At 35.5% G+C, this 14,423-nt stretch overlaps 1 protein-coding gene across 2 annotated transcripts in view; it reads left to right on the top strand.

Moving 5' to 3' along the window:
• Positions 1–14,423, top strand: part of RCAN2 (regulator of calcineurin 2) — a 304,597-nt gene that overhangs the window by 280,472 nt on the left and 9,702 nt on the right. The window lies entirely within an intron of this gene.

Here is a 14,423-nt window from a genome sequence, read left to right as displayed (position 1 = left end):
ATTCTTCATGGTTCCCATGAAATCTTGGGCAAATCATTCACTCTTCCTGGCCTCTAGATTCCTCATCTGAAAAATAGAAAAGTCAGACTTAATGAGCTCTCAAGTCCTTTCCAACTTTAAGATAACAATCCCATGCTTGGGTGTGCACAAAGTATGGATCCCTTAGAGGACAGAGAAGACCTGGAGGAATGCTTTCTTGACATTGGCTATATTATATGTGACCCACAGGCTGTCCATAACTAATCAAGAAAATCCTGCAAATTGATAAAATATGAATTGATAGTATATAATGTGATATGTAGCTTGGCAGGGGTGGGGAGATGGAGATAACTCACAGGACCCTTAATTTTTAATTGGCTTCCATTCATTTTGAGAACTTGAGAAAAGGCAGTCCTACAAATAGAACACTGAGTCAAAATCAGGAAGATCAAGGTTTAAATCCTACTTCTGACATTTCTAGCTGTGTGACAAGTCACTTAATCTCTGCCTCAGTTTCCTCAGTCATAAAAGGGGGACCATAAAATACCTATTTCTCATAGTTGATGTGAAAATAAAATGAGATATTTGTTAATTACTTAGCATGCCTGGCACATGTAGATAGCCTACTTAAGCCTTTGAAATGGATCACACCACAGCAGCAAAGGCTTGAAGGGATATTAGAGCCATCTACTCAAGCTTATTTATTTTGTAGGTGAGAAAACTAAGACCCAGGAAGATTAAGTAAGATCCAAGGTCATTAAGGTAAAAATCAAAGGTGAAATGGTAACCCATGTCCTCTGATTCCCAAACTAAGTCTCTTTCCACAGTACCACACCATAAAGAGCCACTGGGAGTAATGTTCAGTGTCTGAAATGCTCAGCTAAAAAAGATGACATGTGATTGTAAGTGCAGTATTTCTGTATGCATTTATATTCTGACAGCTTATACTACAAGGTAGCTGAATATACAAAAATCTTTGAGGTATACAATATCTATTCAGTCACAGTATATTTTTTAAAGAGGGGAGACTATAGTTGATGGAGTGTATATCATAGAAAATGTGTGTAGCCTGAATAATTTAATGTCAGTGGAAGTGATTTTCTCATGGTTATTATTCAGTCATTGTGCAAGCAAGCAAGTTAGTACTGCTCACACTAATCAGTTTGAGTTGTAGGTTCCTCTTATTTCTACTAGTGTCACTCCTAAATAGAGAGAAATTGGAACCAATACTCTGCAAAGTTAATATAAACATGTAGATAAATGAAATCAACCTGTGTCATAGAAAAAATGTTAACTCATATGATCATATACTTAAAGTTAGAAAAAAATTTAGAGGACATCTTCTCCAGTTACTGGCAGAGGTAAAGTGATTTCACTGACATCACACAGGTAGAGACAGGATATAAACCCAGATTTCATTTATTTCGTTATTCTTTTCTCCTGCAGTATAGAGATCATCTCATCTAGCTTCCCCATTTTGCAGATGGGATCCAGAGAATTAACTAGTCCAAGATCACAATAGAAAGTCCATGATAGAATTGGGGCCTTAATGTAAGTTTCCTGACTTTTAGGCAAAAATTCTTTCCAATTCAGAAGTTCATTTCAGAGAATTACAATGGATGGGGGTTGGAATAGGGAGCCAACAAACTTTTGGAAAGGGACCTATAAGCAGAAATGGAATAAATTGAGTTCAAGGTAAAAAAGAACTAATTTGGGGGGAAAATGGATTCACAAAATGTTGGTGATAAGAGAAGTGATGAGGTTAAGAGCAAGAACCTTCCTAAAAGAGATCCTTGGAATCAACTAAGTGGTATAATGGATAGAGTACTGGACTCCATGTCAGGAAGACAGGGGTTTGAATCCTACCTCAAATAGAAGTTGTGAAATCCTAAACAAGTCACTTGCCTCCATAAGCTTCCATTTTTTCGGCTGTAAAATGGAGACTTGTTGACCTCTAAGTTCTCTTTTAGCTATGACCTTAGTAATATTGAGAAAATCTAATGATGATACATTCTACGAAGCTTAAAGTCATACAGAGTGGTTTCATTAAGATATACCCTGAGAGCTATAGAGTATGAGTATTATGATTTCCATTTTGAAAATGGGAAACACATCCTTCATGAAGTTTGTAATACCCATGGTCCCACAGCTAGTGAATGTTGAAATATTGGACTTTCAATGCAAACTCAGTTCCCTAGACTTTCTAAGTCCACTACTAATTCATGATACCTTTAGTAATCTCTAGGATTGTAGTTTCCAAAATGGGACCATGGCCCTAAGGGAGGTGAGCTCTACCAATTAGAAGATGGGAAGATGCGTTGTAGTCTATCCTCCCTGAAATGGATAATGATCTAACCACACTAGCCTTTTATTTTATTTTCATATTCTCAACCCAAGGTAACTCAGATTCACAACCTTTAACCTGCTGAGATAGTTATCAGACTCTCATGACAGCTATAACCTTTCCTGGATAGCGGCAGTTATGCAGTTGCTTTTGAGAACATTATCTATCAAATCTACCACTTCTCTCTCAATATACATACCAGGAAAAAAGAAATTCCTCTAACAGAGTTGGATCAAAAATATTTAGAGGCACTTTTCTAGTCGTGTCTCTTGTTTGGATTGGGGAGGGCAATAGTCTATTTTTAGGTTCAGAAGATGGTGCCAGTTTAGTGATAGGGAACAAAGACTGTGAATGAAAAGAATGGATATAAAGAACCTAAAGACCTGAAGTGATGTTCGAGACATGAGGAGCCAACACTGACAAGTTTAGACTAAGAGCTGAAAAAAGTTTGAAGACCTAGAACTATTTAAAAGTTAATGAATCGATACATTATTGGGATTTTTAAAAATTACTACGTTACATTAACTTTGCTATTGATGGCTTAATTTAAGGGTTAATTTATCTGTTTCCTTCACTTTCCATTCACATTTCCATCGTTACTATGGTTACTAGTCTTAGAAGACAATAATAAGTCAGCAGCAGCAGCAGTAGCATTGCCAGACTGTATATAGCACTTAAAAGTTTGCAAAACACTTTACAAAGTTTATTTCATTTGCTCCTTGCTATATACAATCCTGCAAGGTAGATATTATGATCACCCCCATTTTATAGATGAAGAAAGTATGGTAGAGGTTTACTAACTTCTCTAGGGTCACACAGTTACTATCTCTAAGACTGGTTTTGACATTAGATTTGAATTATGATCTTCTTAATAGCAGGTTCAATGTTCTACCCATTAACTCATCATGCTTCTTCACATGACTATTTTCAAGCAGTAGATAAGAGGTTTTATCCAATTCTTAATTGCTATGTGGCACCAAGTAGGTCATGTAGCCTTTTTATGTCTGTTTTCTGACCTGTAAAATGGGGATACTCATACCTTCTGTACCTACCCAACAGGGTTATTATGAGAATTAAGTAAAATAATGTAGGTTAAATACTTAACACCACAAAAAAAATTCTCAATATTTTTTTTGCTTTGTTTGAATTAGAAGATCTGTCACTGACTAGCTGGGTGACTCCAGGCAAATCTCAGTTTCCTTAGCTAAAAAAAAATGGAGTAATAATGCTTATTGTGAGAAAAGTATTTTAGAGACATTAAAGCACTAAGTGTGAATCATTAAGTTATTTCTGCATTTAGTTCCAATGTCAAGCTTTGGATCATGTCAACTACCTGAGCAAACTGTACCCATTTAATAATAATCTCAGGAACCTAGATTGGGATTTGCCTCTAAACTACCCAAGTCAGAACCATCATATTATAGAGTTAGCTCTATGCAACTATTTCTGTGACAATTTCAGTAGAGGGGAAAAGAGGAAATGATGTAATGGGTGATGTTCCAGACTTGTGAGGAAGATCTAGGTTAAAATTCTACTTGTGGTACTGGGCAAATCACTTACCCTTTCTGATCTTTACTTATTCATTCCACCATCTACTCCTTAATCTAAGTAACATTCTAATTCTGAACTGCAAAGGGGGAGGGAGTTCTCACACCAACAAAATCACAGATCTGGATGTGTTAACATTCAGCAGAGAGAATTTTTATTATATAATTGAAAATGCAATAAACTTGGATCAGAGGAATGGAGTTCAAGTGCTATAGTCACAGTTTTACTTCCCATGTGAGCTAGGGCAAATCACTAGTGATGGGCCTGAAGAAGATCAAAGATTAACTCTAGTCTCAGAAACTCTGTACAAGTCACTTAATATTTGCCTCAGCTTCCTATTTATAAAATACAACTGATCATAGTACCAACCTTCCAGGGTTGTTGTGAGATCAAATGACACAATATTTATGAAGTGTTTTGTAAAATAGAAAGCAATATCAATGATTGCCATCATTATTATCAGATTTATTATCTTTATTATTTTAATTCTCTAGGTCTTAGTTTTCTTATCTATAAAATAGGAGGGCAAGATGATGTCATCTAAGGTTACTTCCAGGTTTAATTCTAAAATCCTATAAATAATAAATGAGCAAAATGGAGAGACAAACTATTCTGTTGCCCAGGTATGTTTTGTTTTCTTTTGTTTTGGTGGCAGGAGTTTGTTTTTCTTCAACTTTAATCAAATTCATTCCCAAAAAACTTTAATTTCATGAGCAATGAATTAGTTATTTTAAAAGATCATTTTATTTACAAAAACAAACCAACCAACCGATTACCTTTCAATTTTAAAGTGAGAGAAAGGTAAGAAGTTATTTTTTTTAATTGGATCAGTCTATTTCCTTAATGAAATTGAAATCAGAGGACCTGGGTTTAAAATCCTAGCTGTTACTTAACTAACCAATCCAGAATCATTTCCCTTCTCTAGGCCTCAGTTTTTTTTTCCTCTGCAAATTGAGGACAATTGGATTTGATGGTATCTGAAGTTAAATATAAAAGTACATCAGTACTCCAGCACCAGAAATAAAGAAACAAATGAGAAGAACAATGCAAATGATGGAGGAAATGGAAATCTGGGCAAAGGCAGGTTGATTCATAGTACTAACTTTGTAGAACTGAGCTTTATTGGTGACTAAGAAAAGATTTTAAAAGATACAAATACCTTAAAAAAGATAAATCTAAAGAAAGTCACAAAACAAGATGGTAAATAACAATAATGCCCAAGATGATTGTTAAATGTTGTAAATTTTCATAAAAGTTTCACAAAAACTTGGGAACTCTGAGAGTAGGTCATTTAAAAGACTTCTACCTATCTGCACACACAAAAGTTATGATTGGAAAAAATGCTCTCAAAAAGGAAGTCAATAGAAGCCTTCCTTTGATAGCAAAACTAGAATAAACAAGGAGTGAAGATACATATAGCTGTCTTTTCATTCATAAAGGGACATGTATGAGAAATGGTCACTTTAATCTAGAGGAAACCAAACTGCAGCTATTCAGAATTTTAAGTGTAGCCATTGAAGCAAGTGATCAGTTATTAAATGTAGTGTTTCCCATATAGGATTTATGGATTCTATAAAACTCTTTGAGGGCAGGCACTGTTCTTTCTTTTTTTTAAATCTTTCTTATTTCTTTTTTATTGACTACAAGCATATAGTAAGCATTTAATAACTGCTTCTCGACTGACATCTAGAATGGTAAAACATAGAGGCACATGATGGAAAGAAGGTACAGTAGTATGATGGGAAGAACACTAGATTTGAGGCTAGAAGACATGAATTTGAAAGTCAGATCAGCCACTCACTACCCTTGTGACCTTGGGCAAAGTATTGTTTGGACTTAACTTTTCTGATCAATAAAATGAAAGGGTTGGACTAGACAACCTCTAAGGTCTCCTACAATCCTAAATCTTTGCTCCTACTGATTGATGTCTCTTCATACATATTTGTCAGCTCTGTTCACTATACGTGGATTCAGAAGACAGTATCTTTCCATTTAAAATATACAAAGACCCTGGTAATATTTTCCAAATGATGACTTGCAATGGAAAAGGCAGTCAGTTTATTATCAATTATACCTTGGGTAGGCACTAAAGGAAGGCCAAGGAGCTGAGCCTAAAACTGAAAGAATGAGATGGGATTATATTACATTTGAGAATCTGTGCTGCCAATTCATTGATCCCAAATTTACTCTGGAATTTACTAACCTTGGAGCTTTAGGCTCAAAAGCTGGGAGGAATCTCAGAGAACAACTAGTTCAATTAATTTATCACCCTGAGACTCGGGATTATTTTTTGTCCTTCTTTGTTTTAATAACATATGACTCTGGAAACTCTCAACCACTGTAGTTCATCACCTGCTCTGAAATTTAAAATGTTAGAGATCTGGCTAGGACAGTGAGAAATTAAGTGACTTATTCAGTGTCAAACAGTCAGTTTATGCTAAAGACATTGAGGCCAACTCTGTATTCATCATGCCACACTACCTTTTCAGCTTCCTGTTTGTCATTCATCAAATAGAACATCAACCTCCTGGGGTTGTGATGGAGTGAGTACTTCATAAACAAAATTATCATCTAAATAGAAGCTTTCAAAAGAGAAACTTAGAGGTCTATAGATACCTTTGAGGGCAAAACTAGTAGAAACAAGGAATAGAGGTACCATTGACCTTTCTAGTATGGCCTTTTCTCCAAGGTATTTTTCATGAGCAGGGTAAGATCATGTAAGGGTCATAGTTTCTGTGATTTGTTCAACAATCCTATTTATTTCAAGTGAAGAATAAAACAGGGAGAAGAGCCATGCTTTTCAAAGGAATTTGTCACTGTTTTGGAGGATGTAAAAGTCCAAATGGAGAAGCATTCCTTACAGATGGTTCAAGTGCTCCACTTTTCTGATAGTATTCTGATTGTATTGAGCTCTGAAATACCTTAAATAGAACAATCACTCAAGAGAGTGATTAGTTGATGACCTCTGAAGTTAAATATAAAAATATAGTAGTACTTCAGAAGGAGAAATAAAAAAAATAATGGAAATAATGAAGGAAATGAGAGTCTGGGCAAAGATGGGTTGCTTCATAGTACTAACTTTATAGTAGTTTCCATGTATTAGCTATACATGGAATATAGAATGGGAGAATGGTGTGAGGAATTAAAGACTACATATTGCCCAAATGACAACAAGCAATTAAATGAGAAGTCAATTAAAGTAAAATCATAGATAGCATCATAGACTCAGAGTTCAGAGAGACATTAAAGATCATCTAAACCAGTAGTTACCAAATAAAAATTTTTAAACTATTTGAAAACTTTTCAAATTAAGAGTTTGTGATTTTGAATCTATTTGTTAAAAAAAAGAAATGTAGCAATCTTTTATTGTTTTATAAGAATGACTGATTAACATCAGGGAAAATGTGAAATAAGTCTTCAAGTATTTAGCAGACTTTGAGAAGTATTGAATTTGTTCCAAAGGGTAGAACATGGAGCAGAGGCAGATAAAAACTTTGGGACAAAATAGTGACAATTGGAGCTATTTCAAAATGGGATAGATTGCCTGGGGAGATCCTGGCTTTCCTCTCATTGGAGATTTTAAAGCAAACTCTTGATTTCTATTTGTCAGGGATGTTGAATGGTGGAATTTTGGGGGATCTGGGTTGGGACCAAATCACTTTGATGACTCTTTCCATGCCCCTGTGTTCCTACAATTCTGAGACCCCATGGAAGTTCTCATTCCATTACTAATCAGAAGTGGTGGAACAAGTTAATGAACCCCTCAACCTTGGTTTTTTTTTTCATTCATAAATAGAAGAATCAAACTAGATTGTAATATCCCATCAGAAAGTTATAAGAACATTAGAGTTCACCAAACCTTTAACTTTACACAGGAGATAGCTGAAACCCAGGAAGTTTACAAGATTTGCCAGGGGCTAGTGGTAAAACCAGGATGTAAATCTAAGTTTTCCATTGCTCTTTCCAATGTCCAACACTGCTTCACATAGCTCTAGAATTCCAAAATCAATAACTCTAGACTACTCAATATTCTTTGAAAATATATTTTTTCACATACATACAGTCTCTTCTTTTTGCTGTTCTATTCTATAAAGATCCATAATACTTCATTTCTCATTACCTTTATCAGCTATTGGATAGTTCTTGCCAGTGAACATAGGAAGGGAACAAGGTAGACCAAGTCAGCAATCCTTTCCAATGTGACCTGTTTTAAGTGATCACAGTCAAACTCTTATTAATACACCATCTTCAGCAACAGAGAAAGTCTAAAAGTGGCTTCTCCCTCCATTACCAAAGTCCCATTTGGGGAATTTATTGAAATCCTGTCATTCTTTAGACATTTAGGAATAAAGTGAATATAATAGAAAGAGAGAATGACCTGCCATTACTGGGGAAATGAAATGGATGTTTAATTCTGTTTTGCCCTTTAAAAAGAAAATAATCATCATTGTCTGACTCCAGAAACATTTTTTCTGGTTGAAAATAAAATGGAAAGGGGGATGAGGATGAGAGCAAGGATGATGAGCCCATACATGCCTTTCTAGAACAATAAAAATGTCCACCTTTAGGCACAGTCTCCCTAGTTAGGGATTAAATCAATTTCCCCCATACAAAAGCAACAGAATATGGAATATCAGTCATTGTTCCATGTTCTGGGATAGTCCTGCTAGAAGGTCAGGTTCACTGTCATTTAAAGAGCCCAGAGGGAGCAATATGTAAAGTCTTTGTCTGCTCTCTCTTGCCTCTCGCTATTTTTAGTCCTTGTTAGGGAGATCAATTTTAGTTAACTGCAGAGGCGGTTTTAAAGTGGTACTACAGTTCCAAGCAATGTGTGCCTACTATATTTGGTGTTTCATTAAAAAAAAATTCTTCTCCATCAAACCAGGCTCTAGGTAAGGTAATTTTAATCTTAGTTGTTGCTTGCTATAGGTTCAACTTTCTCCAAAAGAAAATCTATTCATTTTATATATGTGGGGATAAAAATTTACATTTTTAGGCATCAGCTAAATATGAAATATAGGCCTATATTTGCACTAGAATTTGTGAACTGAATATTAAATAGAAGGAAGTCATTCTTTGTTGCTGCAATTGCTATGTTCTAATTGAAGGTTTAAAAATCTGAATAAAATAGCTAGCATCATGTTGTCTATATTAGTTCAGTGAGACCCTATTTGAAAGCCCTTGATTATCAAGTTCCCTGCCTGAAGGATTCAAATTTGTAATGACTTGTGTATGACTTTTTCCACCTCCCTTCAAGGAAATTTTCCCTAGAAAATATTTTTAAAGCACTTTCTATTTTAATGAAGTTTCACTTTCATCCTTTATCATCATGAGAAGAATAGGGTATCATCTCAATAATTAAATGAACCCTTGGTATTTATATCATGAAAGACAAAATATTCAGCAGAGAAATACTCTAGAATTAAGACAAAACTGGAAATGTTTCATGTGGAAGGTAGAATTTTTATCTGAAACTTGAAGGAAACCATTATATTCAAGGAATTATAATTAGGACTTGTAATATACAATATACAAGTCACAAAGTTTCTGTATAGATTTTATACCACAAAGATGAAGCTAGAAGAAATAAAAGCATACAAGATCAGATTTATACAGATGTACAGAAGAGAGCAAATAACAGGGAATAAAATCATGAGTTAGGAAGACTTAAGTTAAAGGCAGCTAAATGGCACGGTGACTAGAACACCAGCACTGTAGTCAGAAGGACCAGAGTTCAAATTTGACTTCAGAAACTTGCTAGTTGTATGACCCTGGGCAAATCACTTAACCCTGATTACTTATTAAAAAATCTAAATTTAAGTCCTGAAACTGATACAAACTAGCTATGTGACTCTGGGGAAGTCATTTATTTCATCCTGTTTGCCTCAGTGTCTCCACCTGTAAAATGAGCCAGAAAAGGAAAGGGCAAATAACTAGCATCTCTGGCAAGAAACCCCAAATGGGGTCAAGAATAATCAGATAAGATTAAAATGACTAAAACAATGATGAGAGAGAGAGTTTTTTCTGCCCACTTTTTCATTCTGTGTCCTTGATCTGATCTTATATTTAGTCAAGGAAAAAGATTGCTTTCCCCTGGCTCGTGACCTATGCAGCCATCAGTTCCAACTACTTCTTATATACCCTTTTAAAAATAGCATAGAAATGAACTGGAGGAAATAGAATGGGCAGCAATTGTAAAAGTAACTACATTTGCCTTTACTTAACTATGTGATCTAGAATAAATCTCTTCTCCACAATTTCCTCATCTGTAAAATGAAGGGATTGTAATAAATGACCACTAAAGTTTCTTCTTGTTCCCCAGTTCCATAGTTCTATTTACATTAGTGTTGTTATTGTTAGTTCTACTCCCTCCACTAGGGATTTAAGAGTAAGGATCTCTGGTGGCCCTTTTGTAGAAAACCATTCCCTGGTAGGAAATGTGCATGTGTGTGTATGTGTGTGTGTGTGTGTGTGTGTGTGTGTGTGTGTGTGTGTGTAAGGGGGGAGTAGCGGTAGGAGTGTAATTCATTAATTCAAGGTAACCACAAAATCACCTTCCTTTGTGTTAAGTTTCATAAGTTCTCTGAGCCTGGGAAGTTAGTTTTATTCTATCTTTAGCTCATACCCTCCAGAAATCACATTTCCCCTAAAAATGCATTTGGGATATTCCTCTTTATTTCAATATCTATAGGGCAAAAGAAGAAGAACAAAGATTAAGTGAAAGTATGATGTGAAGAAGTAGATAAAGCATCAGATCCAGAATCAGGAGATCTGAATTCAAATTTGGCCTTAGTATCTCTGCCAAGAAAACCCCAAATGGGGTCACATAGAGTTGGACACAGCAGAGAATGACTGAACAATAACAACAAAATGGAAATAATAGCAGTACCTACCTTATCAAGTTCCCTAGAGGTAAAGAACATTCTAGAGTGGCACAGTTAATATGGATCAGAAACAGGGTTTGAACCCAGTAGGAACCTGGGAAAGTTAAGGAAACACTAGTTTTGAATTCAGAGTTCCAAATTCCAACTCTGTTTTTGCCATCCTTCTGACCTTTGGTAAATGAATTTCCCCAATTTTAAGACAAAATGATCTCCGATGTACTTAGCTGCTCTAGATCTATGGTCTTGTATCCTTTTGATTCCTAAACTAGTCCTTGATCATTTGTACTCACAGCCTCCCTATACCTTAATGAAGTTTGATAGCTTGCTTCCCAACCATGATTGCTCTCAGAGATGTGCATACAACACAGGTTGAGTCCTGAGTAATGAGGGAGGAAGGTAGGAGGGGGGAATATTAAGAACAAATTCCAGTTAATTCTTAATTTAGTTTAGGTCAGAGATTCTTCACCTTTTTGTGTGTCATAGACTTCATGTGTGTGGATGTGTGTGTGTGTGTGTATGTGATATACTTTTTTGTCAATCTGGTAATTCTCTGAACATGTTTATAGGAAAATACTTTAAAAACTTTAAAAATATAGCACTTGGGGGCAGCTAGGTGGCACAGTGTATAGAGTACCAGCCCTGGAGTCAGGAGGACCTGAGTTCAAATTTGACCTCAGACACTTAATAATTATCCAGCTATGTGGGCAAGTCACTTAACCCCACCATTGCCTTGCAAAAAGAAAACCTAAAAAAAGCATATATATATATATATATATATATATATATATATATATATATATATATATATGTGTGTATATATACACATATATATGCATATATATGCACATATATATGTAAAAATTACTTGATCAGTCATTTCATTCTTACAGGGAAGATATTCCCTGAATTCATACATGTTCTGCACCTTCTTTGTGAATATGGCTTAAGGAATATCTAGAGCAAAAGTGTCAGACTCATAGAGTTCCCTATGGTGGCCCCAGTCAGATTAAATTTAATTGGAGCAAAATTCCTCCTGTAGGAATCTGTTTCTCTTTTATTTGTCACCATAGCAGTAAAGTACTGAGAGTTTACATGATTTTCCCAGGATCACATAACCACTTTGTTGGAGGAAGGGCTTGAACCCAAATCTTCAGAAGACTTTGAGGCTTGACCCTCCACTATGACATGTTACCTTTCCATGAATCTTCAAACACTAAAATCAATGTTAGTCGTTAAGGAAAGTAATTATGGCAAAAAAATGCTTATCAAGTCCCTGTTCAGTAAAGTTCCATAATATATTTTTTGCATTATGGGATATGTGTTTATTCATTTGTTTTATCTTAGACAGACAAGAGAAAAAGCTTAAAAGGGACAGGAAGTGCTCTCAAGTTCTTTCCAATGTCTGGGGATGGGGAAGGAATGATAATTAACACTCACTCCTTGTTCTTCTTTTTTATAGTTACCTCCTTTCAATACCTCTTGGGCTATCTGAGAATTTACCAGGGAGTTGACATGAGAAGGTTGAAATAACATAATAGCAGCAGTTGCCTAATCCTTCTAGGCCCCATTGAAAGTGATTAAGCCCTAAATCTAAAATTTAAAAGGAAAATCTATTCTAATATTGAACAAATTACTTACTTTCATTCTATCAACCTCTTAAACTGTTTCTATCTCATCAACATCCACACAGTGAAACTCATTTTCTTCATCTATATAAATGATGGTGGTTAGACTAAATGGTCTCTAAGGTATTTTCCTACTTTAAATCTGTGATAATGCTAGACTATGAGTTTCACATAAATATGTATCATTGCAATTAGTCACTTTAGAAGAAGCAAAGTGGTACAGGGGATAGAGCCTTAGGCCCAGAGTCAGTAAGACCCAAGACCAAATTCTCCCCTGAGATACTTACAGGTATTGTTATCCTGGGAAAATAACTAAGTCTCTGCCTTAGTTTCCTCAACTCTAAAATGAGGATGATAGTAGCATTTTGCTACCAGGGTATTTGTGAAGATCAAATGAACTAATATTTGTAATATTTGTAAAGTGCTTAGCAAAAATATTATATAGATAGATAGATAGATAGATAGATAGATAGATAGATATAGATATGTACTTGTTTCCTTCCTTTCTTTGTTCTATACCAGCTCTGAATAAGGGCCCAAATATTCTCATCCTATTCAGTTCAATGAACATCTAATAAGAGCCTACTATGTTCACATTATAGTGTTGGGTGCTAGGATTAAGAAGGCCAAAGGGGGGAAAAATGACCCAAAGAGTCTATGTTCTGATGAGGATGCACAAACAAGCAAGCAGATAAAGGATGTGACAGGTTGAGACTTGAAGAATTCAAAGAAAGCAGAGTGGAAGAGGAAATGTCTTCCACTCATGGTGTCTAACCTTGGCAAAGACTGGTGAGTGATAGGATTCTAAGATCCAAGAATACCAACTGGGCCAGATTAGCAGGAACACTCTTCCATCTTCTGCTCTATATTAAAAACTTTAGAAGGAAGGGGGAAAAACACATAGGTAAGATGGCAAATTTTCTAAATTTTTCTGAAATAGTGTAATACAGAAGAAAGAAAGTTGTATTTGGAATCAAAAGACCTGGGTTAGATATTATTTAAATCCAATATTGAATAAATTAATGTTCTTTCAGGCACACAAAATGAAAATTTAGGTTTGGTATGGGAGGGACTGCAGACAAATGAATGAAAACCATAAAGACCTTTCCCTGGCAGTCAAAGGCTCTTGGAGACATTTAAATGGACTGAGTTTATAACCCACAGCATGTTCACCTAAGCTGTTAATTTTCATTATTTATCGAGTCAGTCCATTGAGTTAGTGTATGACTACATACATCTAGGGAAAGCATTGTAGGCAGATGTTGAGCCAAGTCCAGAATTGGAAGAGAGGGAATGTGGTGTCTATATTATATCTGGGAAACAAGGCAGGCTTTTGACCATCTCAAGCTGCATACACCCCACACACACACACACACATATACACACATACCTTTTTCAATAGCACTGTGTTGTCCTAGTGATATCATAAATTTGCAAGCTTTAGAACATTCCAATTTTTGAAGACCTAAAGTGACAGGTGAACAAGCAGCTTGTATTGTGAGAGTTAGGAGACTGTTGCATGTTTTCAGTCAAAATCTTGCCAGAAATAGCTAAATAATAAGGAAAAAAAAGAGGAGGAGAGGGAAGAGAAGGAGAAGGAGGAGGAGGAGAGGGAGAAGAAGAAGAAAGAACTGTGCATGAGATTTCACTGCTACAGGGAACTCAGGGGAGCAAGCTCCTTCTCTCAATTCAAGTCAGCACTTTCTCTGTAACTAAAGAAGGAATGATTACTAAATGTTTACTAAAATGTTTACTAAAACAGAGATGTCACACAACACTCCTGAATGTGGCCTGAATCAAAGTAAAATGTAATTGGGAAATATTTAATAAAATAAATTTTAAAATAGAATATAGATAAACGCTAATATGTTATTTTCTAAGTCAACATGACATCTTTAGGGGTCCTGTTTCTATTTAGTTTTGCTAACACTGGTCTAGAACACTGAAAGGTTAAGGATCAGAGGATAACATACCCAGGAGTCAAAGCTGGGTTTCCTAGACTCTTAGGGCAGCACTCTATCCACATATCACATACCAACCACC

Source organism: Macrotis lagotis, chromosome 5 (assembly GCF_037893015.1).
Source record: "Macrotis lagotis isolate mMagLag1 chromosome 5, bilby.v1.9.chrom.fasta, whole genome shotgun sequence".
In the NCBI taxonomy this organism is placed as follows: domain Eukaryota; kingdom Metazoa; phylum Chordata; class Mammalia; order Peramelemorphia; family Peramelidae; genus Macrotis; species Macrotis lagotis.
This window is presented reverse-complemented; position numbering and strand designations above follow the sequence as displayed.